Raw genomic sequence first — 22481 nt, forward strand, 5'->3', positions numbered from 1 at the left:
AAGAGAAATAACGTCCCCAAAATTCCATTCAGACCCAGAGAGTTATATCCTATTTCGTTTTTCTCCATCCTCTCCTTTTCCATCTTCATTTTCTGTTCTAGTTATTCTTACCCCCTTCCACCATGTTCCTTTTCGCTCTAAGAGACCTCAGCAAAGCTCCTCAGACTCCCCCTTCCACATCTGTGTTGCTCATTGTTCACTTGTGTCCTTGCCCTTCCTTTCCCTTCTCTCTCCTGCTATGAACCAGGGAGCCTGACCTTGGTGCCTCATGCACCCAGCCTTCCTTGACATCTGGCTTCAGTCAGTGAGAGGCAGGAGGAGAGGTATTTATTCCCTATTCTTTCCCTCCTTTGGCCATGGCTTTACTACTGAGCCTGTTGCTAGCTTCTCATTCAGGGCTACAACTCTTACTGGGCTCTGGTAACAATACTTCCCTTCCTTGCCCTTCTGCCTCGAGGCAATAATAAATTTGTACTATTTCTAGTCTCTGACTACAACCACCTTGCTGATTCCTGACTCAGGTTCACACTTTTGCGATCAGCAATCAGTTCCTTCAGTAAAAGCACTTGAGTTGAATTCTGAATCCTACCAAGACTCTGATTCTCCTCTCCTGCCTTCCATCTTCTTTCTTCTTCCATCCATTTCTTTCTCTCTCCCTCTTTCTTTTTCATTATTTCTTTCTCTTTCTTTCTTTCCTCTCTGTCTCCTTCCTTCCTTCCTTTCCTCAAAATATATTGAATGCATGTGGAGCTTACTACCTGATTTGAATTGATTCACTGTCTGAATTCTCTCAAAGTCTGATATATAAGCCCTTATCTCTGTTTTTATTGTTCATATAATGCACATGAAATAATCACTAAGAAATTTTACTTTATTTAGTGGTTATGCTGATATAAAGGTAGTAACAAAGTTACCATTTAAAATGAGAAAATTATAATTCGTTTAGACAGTGAAATATCAGCCAAAATAAATTTTCTATTTATTTGTATAATGAATGCCTTTTATATTCATTTATTTTAACCTAGTGATACTAGTAGCTCTCTTAGGGATTAAGAATAATTTCAGAACACTCCCAAAGGAGTCCCATTAAGAGGTAGTAAGTATTTAGTGAGAAGACTCAACTTCAGAAAGCACATATTTACTCTCATTATATTATAAAAGATATTAGATAGTTTTAAAATGGTAACCAAATATTTGTAGCTTGCATACTTCCTTTCTCATTACAATATTTGTCATGAAGATGAATTAGTGTTGTGCCATTTCTATTCTCATTACAATCTTGGTCTTGAGATGAAATACTGAATGTTTAAATTCTTTATGAATTATAGCAGAAAACTGTATGATGTTGACCTTTTTAATATTCTGATTTCTGACTGGCTGGCATTTCTACTCCTCCTACCCCTGAAACAGTTCCTACTAATGTGGGAGAAAGGTTTAGGATAGGTAGCCAATGAGAGAGCAGAATATTAAAAAGGTCAACAGAGTACAGTCTTCTATAAATTCAAAAAATGTACTAAGACATTAAGATTCAATATTACTCATAAGCAAAATATGTAATCATAATTGTAAAAAAAAAATCCATTTTAAAACTTTCCCATTACTCTGATAAAGATACAGTATAATTATTCAAGACTAAAAATAATCTCCTAAACATTTTATAAGAGATTGTGGATGTTTTTTAAAAAAGTCAAAGTTACTAAAAATGAATATACAGATCACTTCATTCACTCTCCTTATGGTAAAACGTTGTATTGTTTTTTTCTGTAATAACACTAATACCAACAGATAACTGTAGAAATGAACATTTATTTTGAATGAATGCAATGCTATTCATGTTTCAGAATAAAGAATTCTTAACTTAGATTTTTGGCAAATTAAAAAAAGATTTAAGATTTAAGATTCATATTCATCATTTTATTTGGCGTATTTTAATTGTTCAACAAATATTGGTGAATAATGTATATGTAAGAAAGGTAAAACAAACTATAGAATTATAATAGAGGTCATATCATTTTTGGAGGAATATATGAATCACTACAAACAACTACAAAAAAAAGAAAGGACTATAAAATAGTACTAAACTTTATAATTCACTGGTATGTTACTCTTGTTACAATACCTGGTACATGGGTATTGTAAGACAACTCTATGAATGAAAGAGTGAGAGAAAGGAATAAAAGAAGGAGAATAGGAGGATTATCCCACAGCCTGTGGATTGCAGTAGTACCCATCAGCTAAATTTTTATTTTCTTTGAAACAGAGACAGAGTCTCACTTAGTCACCCAGGCTGGAATGCAGTGGCACAATCTTGGCTCACTGCAACCTCTACCTCCCAGGTTCAAGCAATTCTCCTGCCTCAGCCTCCTGAGTAGCTGGGACTACAGTGCAAGCCACCACATCTGGCTAATTTTTGTATTTTTAGCAGAGATAGGGTTTCACCATGTTGGCTGGGCTGGTCTCAAACTTCTGATCTCAACTGATCTACCCACCTCGGCCTCCAAAAGTTCTGGGATTACAGGCGTGAGCCTGCCCCTCATCAGCTAATTTCTCATCTGCCCAGCAATTTTCCCTTTTGTTCTATTGTCTAGCCCCACTTAAACCATCCATCCACCCTTCCTCACATTATCTTGGTTGATAAATCAAGTTTCTTTTTCTCTGAATACTATTTTGGATTGGAGGTGGGCATTTAACTCAATCAAGCCCAAAGCAACACACAGTGGGGGTGCTAATATGGATGCTGAATGAGAAAGGGGTTGATCTCCTATTCTGGCCCACTGGCTGTAAGGATGGAACAGCCTTGGAATTGCTGGGCCATCTCTGCCACCAACTCTGTTGGCTGCAGAAGGAAGCCAACAGAGAAGAAAGCATGGTGAAGAGCTGTAGAGAAGGGCATGAGGACATCATGTGAGGGACTGAGTCTTATTTCAAACTAGTGCCTCCTCTTAAATGTCTCAGCTATCAATTAATTAATTTCCTTTTTGCTTATGGTAATTTGAGCAAAATAGTTGTTATCTACAATTGGAGGAATCTTAACTATGGAATTACAGCAAAGAGTTCTAAGACCCATATGGACCCTAAGCATTAAATGATTACTGAATAACAGATACAACCACTTTTGAATAAATGTGGTAGCTTTAGTTGATAAATTATAAATATATATGTATTCAGAGCACCTTTTATCATTATTGAATTAGTGTATATTAAACCTATTAGTGTGTAAATGCTGTAAAAACATTCTACACTCAGGGAAGATTTTTGTATTTATACAGATTGGAAATCACTATTTAAGATAACCATAATTAATTTTCAATCTAGTACTATAGTCAATCCCAACTAGTTCTCATAAGAACTATCAAAGTTTCTCTAAGAACATGGTTGCTAATCTTACTCTGCCTATGAGACAGTTCAACAGCTTTCATAATGTACAATATGCAGAGCACTCTCTGCGATACTAAAGGAATTCCAACTTTATAGCTGCCTTCAAAAGCTGAACATGAAGATCATATACATGATAATCAAACCAACACCACCATGTCAAAATAACTTTTAAGGGACTGGTGCCAATCACAGTTCTCTAAGAACTTAAAATACATCTATTTTGGTATGTAAGAATGACAAAATGGTAAAATTATATATATATATACCCTAAGGAAGCATACATGAGAGAGAGAGAAGCTACCAACTCTATGTGAGGGAGGGAAGCCACCCAATTTTTTTCGTCTACTAGTAAAACAGTTCAAAGCTGATCTGAGAAGCCTGCCATTTCCTGAGCATGCAAGTCTTTTTCGTTGTGGCTCAGACTATTCTAGGATGTCCTTCACTTCCTATAGTGCTCACATCCCTACTACTCCCCTTTCTCCTCCTTCTGTCTCAAGGCCTGTCTCCAACTTGTGTATTTTGCTAAATAATATTGTTTACCCTGACCTTCTTTGCCCTGCCCTCTGCCCCTGGAGTCTGACCCTTAAAGATTGCATCAACTGAGCTCTCTGATCTCCTGGCTTTGAATAGGGCTCAGCCAGTGGAAGGTATCTATGGGAGATGAGAGGGTGGGAGGGAAGTCAGGGTCAGGGTGTTTATTCCCCTGCCTCCCTCCCTATTGGGTCCCTATAGGTTGGCTGCACCCTTCTACCAAAAGCCAAAACTAGTTTCTCTGAGTTCTGGCAATGCTCGTTCCTCTGGCTCCTTTTAGGCCTCAGGGTGGTGGAGGGTCCCCACAGCTGGTAGCTTCACCATCTGTAGTGGGTTTCCTTAACCTTGCCCATACTTTTCTAAGCCATTCCTGCCTCTTGAGTGTGCCATATCTTTCCTGTCAGGACCTGACTGATATGCTCCCTTTCTGAATCCTGCCTGCTGGCCCTTCACTGATGGCCAGTTGAAGTGACCACTGCTTCCTTTGTTTTTCCTTGTGTTCTTGTGCTGTCTTGAACCATTGCTCTGGTCGCACTGTGCAGCTCATATTGGTTCCCATGTTCATCTCCTCTGCAGCCTGGAAGCTCCTTGAGAGTGGATTGCGCCTATTCCCCAATCCTACGGTTTGTAGCAAGGTGCTCACAGGCTGAATGAATGAATAAACAGTTGAGAATACTGCCCTCCATTGAAGTCAATATAATAGGCATTCATATTAGAGTACTTGGAATGTCACTGTATTTTGGAAGGTCTTAATACCTGCTTTATCATGACCAGTTCTAGCCAAGGATTTGATCATTCAAGCTTATCAGATTTGAAAATTCAATTCTTTCTCTCACTTTGACTCTAGTTAGTTGGGTCAAACTTATCAAACTCAAGAGATGTGGATTTCTATAATAAAATGATCCCATATTAATAGTTGATGATATAAACTATAATTGCCAGCAGACAGCAGTTAGTGTTCTCTGATTTATATTACCAAGTTTCAAACATAAAAAACTGTGAAACAACAGCACATCCTTGTACTCACCGCTTAGTTTTACTAATTATTATTTTTCATAGTTGTATCACTTAACTATGTTTATATGTATATATGCATATATGTGACTTTTTTGCTGAATCATTTGAAAACAAATTACAAACATCATCAACTCTTCACCCCTACATAGTTTTGCATGTATTTCTTCTCTGGTAGCATGCCTAAGAATGCTAGCAGTAATTCCCTGACAGCATCTAATATGCATTGATAGTGTATTTGACAGGCAGACTGGGGGAGCAGGCACACCTTCGGCTCACAGAGCTACTCTGGGGTAATCTCAATTTTATCTGGCCTGCAGCATTTTTTTTTTTCTGAATGTCAATATCCATCAGCTTCTGCTGCAACTGAGATCAGCAAATTTAACTATGGACATACCTGAGAGTTTTTTCTGGGGTTTTCTCTGGAAGCAGATTCTCAGACAAGCCCAGGACTCCAGTAATACCTCCAGTAAAACCACCTTCTCCCAATTTCTCTTCAGCCTTCTGTTGCTAATCATTTCAGAGGTCCCTTACAGTTCTTCCATACTTCCTTTGTTAAATACCCCCTCTAAAGATGTAGAATGGTTTCCACTTCCTTGGCTTGACCTTGACTTCTGGATCTCCTCAGAGGTTTGCCATGAGGATGAATTTTAAAATGAATTAATCCAAGTTCCTATTTCAAGGAGCTCACAGTTGAGTGGAGGAAAGAGATCAGTATATAGTTTTAATAAATGATGACAAATGGTATGGGGACACAGAAAGTGGGTTCAAAATGTCTTCACAGTTGTTTTCTGGTTTATTGACTAGCTTTGGTGGTATGGCACAGGGACCTTGGCAATTGCAATTTACAGCATCAACTATTAATATGAGATTGCTGTAAGAACGCTCAGGACAAATTTTAAATAAACGTAAATTTTCTGTCTATGTTATTAAGTGCCCTCTATGTGGAAGGCACTGGGTCTAGGTACAGGTGAAGAAAAACATGAATTAATCCAAGTTCCTATTTCAAGGATCTCACAATTGACTGGGGGAAAGTGATCAGTATATAATTTTAATAAATGACAATAAATGATATGGGGACACAGAAAGTGGATTCAAAATGCCTTCACAGGTATTTTGTCTACTGGCTAGCTTTGGTGGTGTGGCATAGGGAGATGGGTACTCACTAACAGCCATAAGAATTAGGCTCTAGGCTGGCTCTGCCACCACTGACTTTTTGTGTGGACTTGGGCAAGTCATTCAGCCTTCTGGGCTTCCACTTCCTATTTATAAGAGACACTATCTGCGTTTCATTTTGGATTGCAAATGGTATTTCCATGACCTTGTGATCACTCATTTAACAATTGTGAGAGCCCACTATGTGCTGGGCACTTATTTTGAAATTCTTTCCAAGGAGTATGACTGAGACCTGACTTGTCTTATTTTAACCCAGGAGTCCTGCCTCTCCAGTCCACTGCATAACACAGGAACACATGGACACACATTTGCAAGCACACACACACACTTAAATACACTTTGTCTCTGCTACCCACCACCTCTATGTCCTGGACATCCCACAGACCTGTTGAAGGGATGCATGGTTAGCAACCTAGAAAGCCCAGCTGAGAAGAATCAGAAGGTGGGTCCCCCAGTTGTGGGCTCTGCACACCCTGGTGGGATGCATGTAGCTTGGACAAGGACAGGTCTCCCTGGATGGTTCTTCAGAGACATCCCCATGAGGCATTTCATAGCCCTTGTGTGATGGCTCCATTTCAGTTGGTACAAAGCAGCTACTTTATGGGGGAGCTAGCGAAAAAAAATCAATAATTTCCATATATTTTCCAAGTACATTCTCTCAACCAAACATGTCAGATACCTTCTCACTGATATGTTTTTCAGTTATTACATCATCTGAAAAGTAAATACCTTAATTAATTAAACTTATTGTAATTAAATATTTAATTCTTGCCTCTGCATAATTTAAATAATATATTCCAAATAATTTGCTTATGGTCATCAGACTTAGAGAAGGCCCTCACAGAATGTGTCTCTGTCAAAGCACAACAACTTCTTTTGCTGATGGCAAGCAGATCATACACAGAAGGGCATTTCCAGACCTATCCCGGCATAATATCATAGGTGCTTGAGGTACAGCAGTCAATAGACAGGCAGGCATTTCTTTGTGGCAATGTAAAGAAAGAAAAGAGAATCTAGAGTGGAAGAAAACACAGTGATTTAATGTATTTTAAGGTAGGCCTTAAAAGAAAGTAAATTTGCTATATTCTCAAGAGAGTTATAATTTAAAATGTAATATTTAAAACAGACTTGCAAATAAGTAAAAAACAATTCTGCCCCATCTCTATTGATTGGTTGACAAAAACCAGGTTTAAGTTCCAGCAGCAAATTGAACTTTAGAAATGATCAGCTGAAGCCCCGTGAAGTCCAGCACGTTTGCTCATATCTTCTGTTAGAAGAATTGTGTGCACTTTACATGGCAGACCAGAGTCTCTTCCTCTTGGTGCAGAGAGTGGGTTTCGCCTCATAGGGAGCTTATGCTATTCTTTCCTTTGCATTCTCCTAAGGCTTGCACTCAGAATGGGAGGGCCTGCCCCGGGCCTCCCAGTCCCCTTTTCCCACAGCCCTAGATTCAATGTCCCTTACTTCCTGGCAGTGATCAGCCCCTGCGTTTCTTGTGTGTCTTTTGTGAAGGCAGGAAACACAGAGGAGGTGCCTTGGAGACGGAGGACGGCTTTCCCAGTGGCATGGCCTCTGCTCCACCCCTCCCGGCCCCATCTTAGGCACTCTGCCAAGGGCACCAGGGCAGCGTGTGACTGAACATGGTCCTCAGACACACAAGAATATCACTGTTTCCACCCTGGCTACACCAGTATCAGGCTGCTAGAGCTAGTTCTATGCCCTCAAAACTAGGTGTGGAGTCACAAGAGCTCACTGGATGCAGAGATTCTGCAGAATCTACATTTAGACATTTGCGACATTCCAGGCACACAAAAAAGCCAAGATTGCATGCTTCACAGTGTCTTGTTTAAACTGGTGCTTTCAGCAAAGAGTCTCACAAAACATCATCAGCTTTTAATTGCTTTGTTTTGTTCTTAGTCGTGATCTCAACTCAAACAATAGAAGTATGGAGGTGTCTGTTTAAAAAAATTAGTTCGGCTTTATATAACAGAAATACCCCAATAATAGTGACTTACGCATTATAGAAGTTTAACTTTTGCTTCCATTAAAAAAAAATGTTGACATCAACTCAGGCTCTTTGTAGTTTATCTCCCCACTATTTATAGAGTGTGGAATTAAACCAGCTTTCAAGCTTTTTGGTCTCAGGATCCCTTTACACCCTTAAAAGTTATTGAGACCTCCAAAGAGCTTTTGTTTCTATAAGTTGCTGTAGTAAAACTTAAAACTGAGAAAGTTTTTACATGTTTTATTCATTTTAAACTAAAAATAATAAACCTACTGCATGTTAGCAACGACACAGATTTGTGAAAAATAATGATGTTTTCTAAGACAAAACAATTAGTGAGAAGAGTAACTTTTTTCCATTTTTATAAGTCTCTATCTGGCTTAATAGAAGACACTTTGAATTTTATATATGCCACTGTATGCAATCTGTTGCAATATATTTATTGCTTTGGTTGAAGTTTATGAAGAACATTTTAGGCTTGACATAGATATATATTTGGAAAAGGGAGGATTCTACGGACATCCTGAGCAAGGCTTTTGTTCTCTGTGTCCTCATCCTATACTTTGAGTATGACTGTCTCAAATCTTATAGTCTAAAACAGCTGCTGGAGCACCAGCCATTATATTCATATCCAAGCTATCCCAATAGAGGAAAGCTTGAAGGAAGAATTGGTACTCTTCCTTTAAAGAGAATTCCTGGAAGGCACACAGCATTCCTGCTTACATCTCTATGGTCAGGACTTTCACATGGCAACATCAAGCATAAGGGAAATGTTTTAGTGGGGCAGTGATGTGCTCAGCTAAAACTTTCTAAAAGAGAAAGGGAAAAAGGCTACTGAGATGCAATTAGTAGTCTCTGCCACAGGAAGCATGAGTTAAAAGCATTCCAATGACCATACACTTCATCTGTTGTTTCCATGGCTGCAGATGGTCAAAACACCACAGAGTTCCGAGGAGTTCCCTGTGAAGAAATTATTCTTTATTTTGCCAAATGATTCATCTGTGGTGTTCAAGTGGATTTTAAAGTATCTGCAGGGGAAGGGTGTGGGATGGGAGTTTAAGGAGGAGGATGTGGGAAAACAGGCAGCAAGATTTGTACTGACCAGAAATCTCCCCAAAGAAGTACTGACTAGAACCATGTTGTGAAATGGACATTAAAAGTCCTGAAAAAAGAAAGACTCTCCTGGCAAGATGTTATTGCAGCTGTACAGACATTCCTCTATTTCAAGAGATTGAACGGCACTCAAACAATAGTCATTAAGGACACATTTTTTGGGAAAAAGATGAAAATGTTTTCTCTCTAGCAAGAAGTAAACACCACAGGAGTTTCTTATAGTTAAGAAGAAAGTGTTAAGAAACGAATAGAACATATTTTCACTCAATGTTTGCTTTGTGCCATCAAGATTCAATGCACTTTGCATGTATTACTGACCCTTGATCCTCATGGCAAACCTAAGGGGAAGATACTATTAGTATCAAATTTTTCTAATAAGAAAATGGAAGCAGAGGGAAGTTAAGTGACCTGCCTAAGATTACACAGTTGGGAAGGTTGTATCTGGCTCTACAGTCTATATTCTGAAACTACTCAGCTACACTCATTTATATTTTGAGAAGCTCAGAGCCAAGGCTGAAACTTCAGGAAGTCCATTGGATGAGATAAAAGTTTATCACAACATAATTTAGTACTCCTGAAATTTACTGTTAGGCCCTATATTACCTGTAACTGGATAGTGTAGTTTATTTGCAGGTGCGTTTGATTTTCCCTGTGTTTAAAAGGAGATACTAGCATTACTAAAAAATGATATTTCTATAGAAGGATTGGTAATGCATTAAGGAAATCCTCATGTCCTTTCTCTTCATTTCTTTCAGTAACCCAAATCTAACGAGGCATACTTCATCACAACCTGTGGCTTCATATTCCCCTTCCATCACTAACCCAGTGGCAGCTACCTAAAACATAAGCATGGTGCCTAGTAGGAAATAATCAGCCTTGTGGGATGTATTTTAATAACGCAAACCTTTCAGCAGAAGGTGCAAATTGGTAGCCTGCGGTTAAAATTTTGCTTATGGACATGCTTTATTTGGCTCATAAAGTATAATTTTAGAAAACAGATTTTTTGGCCAAAACTCAAAACCTAGATTTTATGTAAGAATCTGGAGGAGATACTCTGCCTTTTAGATAGGCCATGCTCTCCCCAGTTCTGGTTGGTCCCCAATAGCCGAGGCCTCTTAAGTGGCTTTTTCCTGCAATTATGTTACCTGCCGTCCCCTGAAGGCATTTGAGTTTGCAGCCTTACAGGTATTAAACTTCAAATCATACTAAACCCCATATTTTATTGTAGCAGAACCTGTTCTGGAATTATTCCACCTGTAATTTTCAGTTGAACAAATTATGCTGTCAGAGCTTATCCACATGGTGTGTTCTGCAATCAATGGAGACACAGAAGTTATGATTCCAAACTGCATGCAGATAGATAAATGATGGGCTGAAAATGACAAGATGGGGTTAAACCACAAAATAATGGGATAAATACCTAGAGTTTGGTAATGCAGAGCCTGGCACATAGTCCTAGAGTTTAAACATTTATTGCTGAAGGTTTGATGGTGCACAGACAGAGGTTTACTACAGCTGCTAGGATTTCTGTTTTGCCTTGACTATCACCATAATCACTGATAACAGTGATAATCAGTCATCGATGCCATTCACCAAATAGTTCTGGCTATGTGACTTCAGGTACATAAGAGGGTTGTATTTCCTGCCCGTTGAAGTTTGGGTGTGGGTACGAGACTACTTCTGTTGAATGAGTTGTGAGCAGAGCCGATATGTGTCCCTTCGGTCAGATTGTAACTGGCAGGCTAAGATTTTCCAGAGAAATCTTTCCTCTGACGTGGTGACCAGCAGGGTTTGAGATGGTGGCAGCTCAAGTAGCCTGAGCCTCTGAGTGACTACACTGGATGGGTGCATCTGCCAAACTGCGAGAGATGTTACATGAACAGGAAATAAAACTTTGTTACCATAATCCACTAAGATATTTATTTTCTCTTTTTACCAGCAGCATAACCTATCCAGTCCTGATTAAAGCAGTCATCAAATGTTCACTAACAAGTAACATACTAAGTTAAGATTTCTAAAAATCTGAATTCAGTGACTTGGGCCATCACTAATGTTGAAATGAAAATCCTTCTTTGGACCTTGTGTTTCTGTGACTCTCTGATTCTAGATCCCTTTTCTGAAACCTCCTGTCACCCATGAACTCTCCTCTAGCTGTTCCAGCCTTTATCCTTTGCCACTGAGCTTGTCAATAATAGAGCTTTTCTTCGTGCTTAGGGAAAGACATCCATCAAGCATCAAGCGACAGAGTCACTCTGAAAGCAAATGTACAGGGTCTTCCCAGAGCTACGTTTTGCAGCAGTATTATACTCTGAGCCCACAGACAATATAAACCATTTGTGTCTCAGCTCTGTACTAGCTTGGTACAATCCTTCTTAAAAGAACTTGTGTGTGTCTGGTGGTAACAGAGCTAAGGAAAAGCCCAGGTCTCAGTGCTCCTCATTAATCCAGTCTACAGTGTAATCTATTTCTTACAGGTTTCTTTCTGTGCCTGTGTATTTTAATACTTCATCCATAATTAAATTTACTTTCTAAACTAGGGATATATTTTCTTACTACTGCTATCAATTTTTTTAAAAATAAATCTCTTTTAAGTTTATTGTTTCAAAATGCAAGAAGTCCTCCAGGACCCACCTACTGGGAAGAAGATGATCTCATTTGTCAGTGGAAAATGCCTGTCTAGATGGTAAAAGCTTTACTTGGTCCTTGTTTTAGACCTTGTTGGTCTGAAACGTGTCAGTTTGGGATGGTCATTCATGGTTTTAATATATTTCTGGAGGAGCTGGTGTCTGGCTAGCTCTTTCTTCTTGCTGAGCTTTTTAATATAACATTTTAAAGAATTTCAGTAAGTCTCTCAGGTATTGGTAAGTCGGTGGGACTGTTGAGTTTTAAGTTACAAAATCCATTTACTTAATCAGTCAAAAAGTTATTGAACACTTGCTCAATAAATTACTTCTTCAATGGGAAAGACCATGTCTTATTTGTTTTTTACCTCTACCACCTAGCCCAATGCCTATATTGGGGTGCAAAACATGTGTTTTCACAGTTGCTAGTCAAAGTACTGTGCTAATGCACCCCAGAAAATATAAGAAAGTCCTCACACTTTATGACCTCATAATCTAGTGGATTAGATAAAATAAATGTGCAGTTAACTATACTCAGTGGCAGTGAAGAAAACATTATTTGCTGAGAAGTGTGATGGAAAGGGATATTCGATGGGTCACACAAATACTGCAGGAATTTGGAGTCCCTGGGTTTTACCAAATCTCCACTAATGAGCAGTGCAGCTGTGAGAGAACTGTTCAACTTTTCTGGGTTTCTGGAACTCCTGCTGTTAAATGAAGGAGTTGACAAAACAATTAGAAACTTTTTGAAATTCTAGCACTTGAACACATTTTTATAAATTCCGAACAATGCAGGTAGAGCAAAAGTTCCGGACAGCTTTATCTGTATTCTGTAAGTTTGAGTATGTTTGTTTTCATTTTTATTTATCTCAAAGTATTTTCTCATTTTCCTTGTGATTATTTTTTCTTTGACTCATTGGTCAATGGGAGTATGCTTAATTTCCATATATTTCTGAATTTTCCAAATTTTCTTTTTTATTTATTTTATTTTTTGAGACAGGGTCTCACTCTGACTCCCAGGCTTGGGGGAAGTGGTGTGATCACATCTCACTACAGCTTCAACCTCCCCAGCTCAGGTGATCCTCCCTCCTCAGCCTCCTGAGTAGCTGGGACTACAGGCATGTGCCACCACAACCAGGTAATTTTTTTCTTTTTAGAAATGTGGTCTTGCTCTCTTGCCCAAGCTGATCTCAAATACCTGGGATGAAGCAGGGTGAAGCAGTCCTCCTACCTTCACTTCCTAAAGTGTTAAGATTACAGGTACAAGCTACTGCTTCCAGCCTGTTTCTTTCTAATTTCATTTTTTTGTGCTTGAGGAACATACTTTGTATTACTTAAATCCTTTTAAATTTATTGAGATTTGTTTTATGGCTTAACATATGGTCTATCCTAGAGAATGTTCCGTGTGTACTTGAGAAAAATATTTATTCTTTCGTAGTTGGAAGTTTTCTATAAACGTCCAGTTGGTTTACAGTGTTGGTGAAGTGTTCTATTTCTGTGTTTATCTTCTGTCTAATTGTTCTACCTGTCATTGGAAATGGAATATTGAAGTCTCCAATTACCATTGTTTAATTGTGTATTTCACTCTTCAATTCTGTCAGATTTTACTTCACATATTTTGGGGCTCTATTAGATGTATATACACTTTTATCATTAAATATTCTTGTGGTATAACCCTTTATTACTATCAAATATCCTTCTTTGTCTCTAGTAACAATTTTTTGTCTTCAAGACTAGTTTATCTGATATTAGTTTAGCCACTCCAGTTCTCTTTTGGCTACTGTTGTATGACATATTTTTGTATTTATTTACTTTCAATCTTCTGTGTCTTTGGATTGAAAGCACATCTCTAATAGACAGTACATAGTTGAATCATGTTTTTAAAAATTCACTCTGCCAATCATTGCCTTGTGATCGGAATGTTTATTTCATTTATATTTACTATAATTAGTATATGTAGAATTTACACTTGACATTTTCTAATTGTTTTCTGTGTATCTCATTCTTTCTTTTCTTCTGTTCTTCCATTACTGTTTTTTTTTTTTTTTTTTTTTTTTTTTTTTTAGACGGAATCTCACTTTGTCACCCAGGCTAGAGTACAATGGCACGATCTCAACTCACTGCAACCTCCGCCTCCCAGGTTCAAGCAATTCTCCTGCCTCAGCCTCCTGAGTAGCTGGAATTACAGGTGCGTGCCACTGCGCCCAGCTAATTTTTGTATTTTTAGTAGAAACGGAGTTTCAACATCTTGGCCAGGCTGGTCTCAAACTCCTGACCCTGTGATCCACCCTCTCAGCCTCCCAAAGTGCTGGGATTACAGGCCTGAGCCACTGCACCCGGCCCTAGATTATTTTCTATGTACTTTTTTGTTGTTGTTGTTGTTCATTCCCTTTACGATATATTTTGGATTATTTTCTTAGTGGTTGCCCGGGGATTACAATTAACATCTTAACTTAAAGCTGTCTAGTTTGGATTAATACAACCTAATTTTAAGAGTATATAAGCCGGGCGCGGTGGCTCAAGCCTGTAATCCCAGCACTTTGGGAGGCCGAGGTGGGCGGATCACGAGGTCGAGAGATCCAGACCAACCTGGTCAACATGGTGAAACCCCGTCTCTACTAAAAATACAAAAAATTAGCTGGGCATGGTGGCGCGTGCCTATAATCCCAGCTACTCAGGAGGCTGAGGCAGGAGAATTGCCTGAACCCAGGAGGCGGAGGTTGCGGTGAGCCGAGATCGCGCCATTGCACTCCAGCCTGGGTAACAAGAGTGAAACTCCGTCTCAAAAAAAAAAAAAAAAAAAAAAAAAAACAGTATATAAAACCCTTGTTTCTATAAAATTCCTTTGTGTCATTATTGTCATAAAAATTACATCTTTGTATATTGTATGCCCATCAACACAGATTTATAAGTTTTGCTTTATGCTTTATGTGTTCTCTAAATCACATAGGAGGAAAAAAAATATACTGCAAAACATACAGTATTGTATGTTTTTTTGTTTATCTGGGAATGTCTTAAATTCTTCATTTTTAAAAGATAGTTTTGTCTGACATAAAATTCTTAATTGACACCTTTTCTCTCTCATCACTTTAGATATATTGCCTCACTGTTTTCTGGCCTTCATGGTTTCTGATGAAAAATTGACCATTAATCTTACTGAAATTCCTTATACGTGATAGGTCACTACTCTCTTGTTGCTTTTAAGATTCTTCCTTTTCTTTATATGTAGAGTTGTTTATGATGTTTGCGGTTGTGAATCTCTGAGTCCTTGGATGTATACATTAATATTTTTCATCATGTTTTAGAAGTTTTTGGCCATTACTTCTGCCCAGTTTTCTCTCTCCTTTCCTTCTAGGACTCCTATTATGCATATGTTTGTATGTTACAGTTCTCTGAGGCTTTGTTCATCTTTCTTCATTCTTTTATCTTCCGTGCCTCAGACTGGATCATGTATGTTGACCTATCTTCAAATTTGTTGGTTCTTTTACCTGCTCAAATATGTGGTAGAATCCTTTTCATGAATTTTCTTAAGTTATTGTACTTTTAAACTCAAAAATTTCTATTTGGTTCTTTTTTCTAATTTCTTTTTTTAAATTGACATTCTCTACTTGGTAATACATCATTCGACTTTTCTTTAGCTCTTTAGTCACAGCTTCCTTTAGTTCTTTGAACATATTTAAAAGTTTCTGATTGTCTTGTTAACTCCTTCATTTAACAAATGGAATCTCAGAAACCCACAAAAGCTGAAGAATTCTCCCATAGTCACACTGCTAGTCATTGGAAACTCAGTAAAACCCAGGGATTCCAAATTTCTGCATTATTTGTGAGACCCATCAAATATTTCTTCCTCATTTGTACTTCTCAGCAAATAACGTAATGCAGCAACTCTGGAAATCAGATCTTCCTTCCTTCCCAGAGTGTACTATTGTTGCTGTTATTTGAAATAATAGTGGTATGCTTAGTGACTTCTGAACTAATTCAGTAAGTCTCTGTTCTTTGGCGTGCCAAAGCTACTGAAGTCTCTACTTGCTTAGCTTTATGTTTGGCTAATGACTTAACAGATATTTCCTTAACCAAAGATGAGAGCTCAGGTTCTCCTCAGGAATTTTTTTTTATTTGCTTACAAATTGTGTGTACTGTCCTGGGCATGCTTATAACCCTATGCATAAATTGTATATGAAATCACTGAAATGACATAATTTATATGTCACAGCTTGTATATTCATATGTGTCTTATTCTTACAGGAGTGGAAACACTGTACAAAACTAAGTTGACTCTTTCGACTTTGCCTTTTTCATAGATGAATATTTTATCAACTCTCTCTACCTTTGGCTTACGGATAAGGAACAACTGACAGGAAAAGGAATTTGAGTTTCTTCCTTATTTCCTTTTCCCTATGTAATCATAGTTGAAAAGCTTAAGTGTTTACCTCTTGCAGGGAAAAGTAACATGAGTTAGGAAGGAGGTGATAGGGTTCCTAGATCATTTGTGTTTCTTACACACTGTTGCCTTCTTTCAGTTTGAAGTAAGTTCTGGTTTAAATGGAAAGCATAGCCTCTTGGGGCTATCAGCACCTCCACTTCTTCGATTACAGATGTAACAACCTTACTTTGCACTTATTTTGGGTCTCACTAAATTTCCATGCATCGTGAGTCTACCAGAATTCTTTGCTCCTGGCATATCATGAATGCCACATGCAAATGGGGCAAGGACCCAGGGAGTATGCATATTGCCCATATCTCTTCTGCTCATGCACAAGTTCCATTGTCCCATTGGACTTCACTTATAAAATACAAGTTCAAAGACAAAACAATTAAGCATTTCAAGATGGCCATAGGAAGGCATTACACCAAGCATGGGGTCTTGTGTGACTACATAAGCCTCACACCCATGAAGCTGGCCCAGTGGGGCAAATGCTGTTGAATACCTTTCTAGCCAGTTTCCCTTTCTTCTTGATGGAAAAGACAAGCTTATTATTTGCTTACAGTGTCACTGTGCTCAGCTAAGAACCTACATGTCCTATCCCTTTGATTCTATGCTTAGTTTTTTTATTGACAAATAAAAATTGTATTACTTATCACATATACCATGTTGTTTTGAAATATGTATACATTGTGGCATGCTTAAATGCAGGTAATTATCATATGCATCACCTCACATACTTATCTGTGTGTTTTTGTTTTGTGTGTGTGTGTGGTGAGAACACTCAAAATCTACTCTCTTAGCAATTTTTAAAAGTATAGTGCATTGTTCTTAACTCTGGTCACCATGCTGTACAATAGAGCTATTGAACTTATTACTCCTATCAAAGTGGATATTTATATGCTTTGATGAATATTTCCCTAACCATCCACCCATCTCCCATTCCATCTGTCCATCTCCCCTCCCATCCATCCATCCATCTCTTCTCCCATCCATCCGTCTCCTCTCCCATCCATCCATCTCCCCTCCCAGCCATCCATCTCACCTCCTATCCTTTCTTGAAACTAGAGAGAGGACATGACACAGTTCTGACCAATGAAATGGAACCAGAAGTCTCAGCCCTGCTGGGACTTCTGAAAAATTTCTACATCTAAAACCTAGCTCTTCTTCTTGTTTATTTCTTCCTGAAATGGGAATGAACCACTGAAGAAGGGGCAGCAATGTATGCATGAGGTGGTGAGGATGAAAGCAAGAACTTAGGATAAGGAGCAGGATTAGAAAACAGAGGGAATGCAGATCTCCCAGGCTTTGCAACAACCCTTAACTGCAATCCACTGCATCTTGTTAATGTGAGCAGAGTACATCCCTGTTTGATTAAATTATAGTTTTTCAGGTGTCTGCTACTAGCCGTAGAACATAATCATAACTTATATCCATTAATTTTGAATACCACATTTATCATGCACAAAATTTCCACAGATACATAATTTTCTTTCTGTATTCTTAAACTGTCTCACTGATTTTTAAAATACATTTCTGTGCTGTGAAATCACATCAGTTGATTGCCTATAGATTTATAGTATGTGTTGCAATCTGTTAGAGAAATGCCTCTTCTCTTTGCTCTTTTTTAAAAAGTCAAACTTTTATCTGTATTCACTTCCATTCAAATTTTAGAACATCCTTGGTACATTAAATGAAAATTAGTCAAATTTTGATGACAATTATGTTGAATTAAAGGCTTAATTTGTGAAGAATTGAAATCTTTTACATTTTCATAATTTCAATCTAGGAATGTAACTCTCCTTTTATTCAGACATTTTTTCTATCCTTCAATAGATTTTGTTTCACTTGCATAGATTTTGCACTTTTCTGCTAAATGTATTCCTAAGTATTGAATCTTTGATTACTATGAGTGGGATTTTTTTCCCACTGTATTGTCAAATTTGTTTCTTCAAATGTATAGTGAGGCCATTATTTTTTATTAACCTTAATTTTGTACTCAGCCAGCTGGCTGGATATCCATTTCCCCTAGATGCTTTCTAGGATCCCATTTCTGCCCTAAAAATGCTAAAACTCAGGTGTTACAGAACTTTGTCAGTGATCGAAGTTATATCTGGTCCAGGTCAGAGGAAAAGCCTCATGGAAAGGGTGAGATTCATTATCATTTTACTTTAAGGCTAATTCTTCTGGTGGTAATGTCTCCAATTCCGTTTATTTATAATTTTTAGTGATAGGCTTTTTAGGGTCCCTTCAGACTCCTCTGCATTTCTTCATTGTTTAATCCTACCTCCATGATTGTTCTCAAAGCTGATATGACCTGACAGGCTAAGTAAAGATTGCTGTAAAATAAACCCCCAAACAGCTCCTCCAGTGCTCAGTTTTCTTCGTGGTGATCAATATATCCTTTTGTCCCTCAAACCAAAGCTCCAAAACCTAAATTTAGATTCCCTTTCCAGTGAATATATTGAAAGGCCACAGCCAAGTTTTTTTTTTAATCAAACATTTTAGAATTTTAACACACTAAATTAAAATTGAACTTAGAATGATTCTGAAAGAATGGCTTTTAGCGAAGAAGTCATATTATCTTCTCTCACTCCACAACCCCCACTCACATTCCCAAATCCCCAAGAAATAAGTACTATTGATAGTGTTAAAAAATTAGCAATCAACCCCCAATCATGGATCATGGGACTATACATGGTTAATGAACCAGTCTTCAGACATGGACTTACCCTCACACCGGGAAGATGACATGTGTGTATTTCAACATCTGGAACATTTTAGGTCCTTCCTAAATGAGCAAGGGAGGAAGGAAGCAGGGGAGAGGAGAAGTTTCATTTTCCAGATAGATAAGTTCCTGAATTTTTTCCTGAAAAATCTTGGAAGGTCTCCCTAAGGGGTATTGATTTGAGAATCAAGAGGCTTGTGCTAAAACCTGCCTTTAAGACTTACTATCTATCCTACTTCCATAATTCATTCACAACCTCCCCAAGTCTAGTTTTCTGCATACAACAATGTTTAGAGGATATAATAAAATGAGGTTGACAAAAGAACTATGCAAACTGTAAAGGGCTTTGCAGATGTGAGTTGTTAGTAATTTTGGCATGTTGAACACTTCCCCTTGCTTGCTATATAACATGTCTGGGAATGTATAATTCAAAGGGGAAAAGAACCTTGCAATGGTCTCAATGCATAAGAAAATCATACTTAAGCATGATGGAAACCTTTACAAAGTATATAATTAAAGTAAAACTTACGACTCCATAATAAAATATTGATGAAAATGATCAAAAACAAGTCATAAAATATAAATGTAAAGTAGTTAGCATTGTTTTGATGTTTGAACTAGTGGCTTAAAAATCTAAAGAAAATGATGACAGAGTGATTTAATCAAATGCACAGTTACCTAGTTTTTATCAAGCCCCCTACCTGACAGACCTCCCTAGGGCTGGAGAGCATGCACTTCTCTGGTTGGATAGACTCTTTCTTCATTGCGTCAAGGAGCTTCTGGTTTTCAGATTGTCAGCAACAGCAGCATCGGCATCATCCTCATTGCATTAACTTCCTGTTGCTGCTGTAACCAATTAGCAAAAAAATGAGTGGGTTAAAATGACATGGATTTACCCCTTTGGAGTTCTGAAGGTCAGAAGTCTAAAATGGATCAAGCAGGGATATGGTCCTGGAGGCTCTAGGGGAGAATATTTTTTTGTTTTTTAGGCTCCTAAAGGCTGCCTGCATTCCTTGCCTGCAGAGCTTTCATGGTTTCATCTCATTCTCTGATGCTCCTGCTTCCCTATTATAAGGACCTTTGTGAGTACGTTGGGCCTACTGGATAATCCAGAATACGCTTTATCCTCTCAAGATCCTTAATTTAATCACAGCTGCAAAGTTCCCATTGCCATGTAAGGTAATACACTCAGGTTCCTGTGAATGTGAACATCTTTGGGGGTAGAGGCATCAGCCAACCCATCATAATCCTCAACAACAATGAACACTAATTGAGCAGTTTTTAAATGTGCCAAGCATCATTCTAAGTACCTCATACATATTAAATCACAAAAATCTAATGCAGAAGATATTATCAGTCTCTTCACCTTGGGGTCATGACATTGAGGCATGGAGAGGTTAAGTAATTTGTCCAAAGTCACACAGCTGGGACATTAACCCAGGGGGCTGACTCTGGATCCCAAACTTCTCACCAGTATCCTCTTAAGAAGTGAATAGATTGGCCCATTATTTAAAGGAAACAGAAGCCCCTAGACAAGCAGATCTATAAGAAAAAAGCAAACAAGCCCATTCAAAAATGGGCGAAGGATATGAACAGATACTTTACAAAAGAAGACATACAGGAGGCCAACAAACATATGAAAAAATGCTCATCATCACTGGTCATCAGAGAAATGCAAATCAAACCACATTGAGATACCATCTCACACCAGTTAGAATGGCGATCATTAAAAAATCTGGAAACAACAGATGTTAGAGAGGATGTGGAGAAATAGGAACACTTTTACACTGTTGGTGGGAATGTAAATTAATTCAACCATTGTGGAAGACAGTGTGGCGATTCCTCAAGGACCTAAAAATAGAAATCCCATTTGACCCAGCAATCCCATTACTGGGTATATATCCAAAGGATTATAAATCATTCTACTATAAGGACACATGCACACGAATATTCATTGCAGCACTGTTTACAATAGCAAAGACCTGGAACCAACCCAAATGCCCAACGATGATAGACTGGATAGGGAAAATGTGGTACATATACACCATGGAATATTACGCAGCCATCAAAAACGATGAGTTCACGTCCTTTGTAGGGACATGGATGAACCTGGAAACCATCATTCTCAGCAAACTGACACCAGAGCAGAAAATCAAACACCGTATATTCTCACTCATAGGCGGGTGTTGAACAATGAGAACACATGGACACAGGGAGGGGAACACTACACACTGGGGTCTGTTGGGGGGAAATGGGGGAGGGCCGGGGGGGTGGGGAGGTGGGAAGAGATAGCATGGGGAGAAATGACAGATACAGGTAAGGGGACGGAAGACAGCAAACCACACTGCCATGTGTGTACCTATGCAACAATCTTGCATGTTCTTCACATGTACCGCAAAACCTAAAATGCAATAAAAAAAAATAAAAAAAAAAGATCGACAGTTTTTGAAGAGGTAGTAATTTTACAGAAACAATAATAACAATGCTAGTATTTTATATTTTTATAGTGGTTCACAGTATCTAAAACAAATTCCCAAGATGTTCCACAAAACATTCTCATGATTCTGTAGCTCAAAATAACATTTTCCTCCATTAAATCCCCTTCTTTTTTGATTTATTTAAATAACAAGGGCTCATATTATGCCTTTTACCAGAATTTGTGTACCTGTCCTGTTAAACTGTGAGCTCTTTAAAGGTAGAAACAATCTCCCCTTCAAAGAAAACAGTATTAGTGAGTTTAATGTATTCAATAAATAAATGTTCAATTGAATAGTATACCTGAGGCAGAATATCATTTAGGGTACTGTAAACCTAAGACATAGATGTGGTAGATTGTTCCTTTAATGACCCCCAATGAACCATGACTTCCAGTATTCATATCCTGTGTAATCCCTTCTCAACTTGACTTGGGATCAGTGTATAACCGTTTTAACCAATTGAATATGACGAAAATGATATTGTGCCAGTGCTAGGTCTAGCCCTTCCTTGGCCTGAAAGTTTCTATTTTCTTCATCTTGATATTCTCACTCTTGGAATACTGCTTTTGGAACTCAACCACCATGCTGGAAGGCAGCCCAAGCAGCCATGTGGAGAAAACCATATGGAATAGGACTGAAGCCCCCCACCAGCAACACTGAGTTCCAGTAGACCCTCCAGATAACTGCAACCGTCTGACACCACAGAGAATTGTCTAGAAAACTTGCAGAACTGTGAGGAAGAATTGTTATTTTGAACTTCTAGGTTTTGGGGTGGTTTTTAATGTAACAGTACATAATCAGAATACCAGGTCAGCCATATGTCTGAAGCACAGGAACACCATGCTCTCTCTTCTTCCTGCTGAAGCACTCTTGGTGGAATCATAGATTCCGGGTTGAGAAGGCAGAGACTCTGCCACCTCTAAGCCATTGAATGGTTCCTGCAGCTTGGAAGAATGTCTTCTTGCAGTTCCAGAGACTGAGGAGTATAAGCTGAATGTGACTTTCAGAGTCTGGG

At 38.3% G+C, this 22481-nt stretch overlaps 1 long non-coding RNA gene across 1 annotated transcript in view; it reads right to left on the reverse strand.

Moving 5' to 3' along the window:
- Window positions 1–22481, reverse strand: part of LOC141584453 (uncharacterized) — a 187809-nt gene that overhangs the window by 56803 nt on the left and 108525 nt on the right. Inside the window, exons 2-3 of the long non-coding RNA XR_012517504.1 lie at window positions 19691–19835; window positions 18994–19052 (exon numbers count right to left, since the gene is read on the reverse strand). This is a non-coding gene — a long non-coding RNA (uncharacterized LOC141584453). The remainder of the gene's footprint in view (window positions 1–18993; window positions 19053–19690; window positions 19836–22481) is intronic.

This window comes from Saimiri boliviensis, chromosome 5, assembly GCF_048565385.1.
Source record: "Saimiri boliviensis isolate mSaiBol1 chromosome 5, mSaiBol1.pri, whole genome shotgun sequence".
NCBI classification, from domain to species: Eukaryota; Metazoa; Chordata; class Mammalia; order Primates; family Cebidae; genus Saimiri; species Saimiri boliviensis.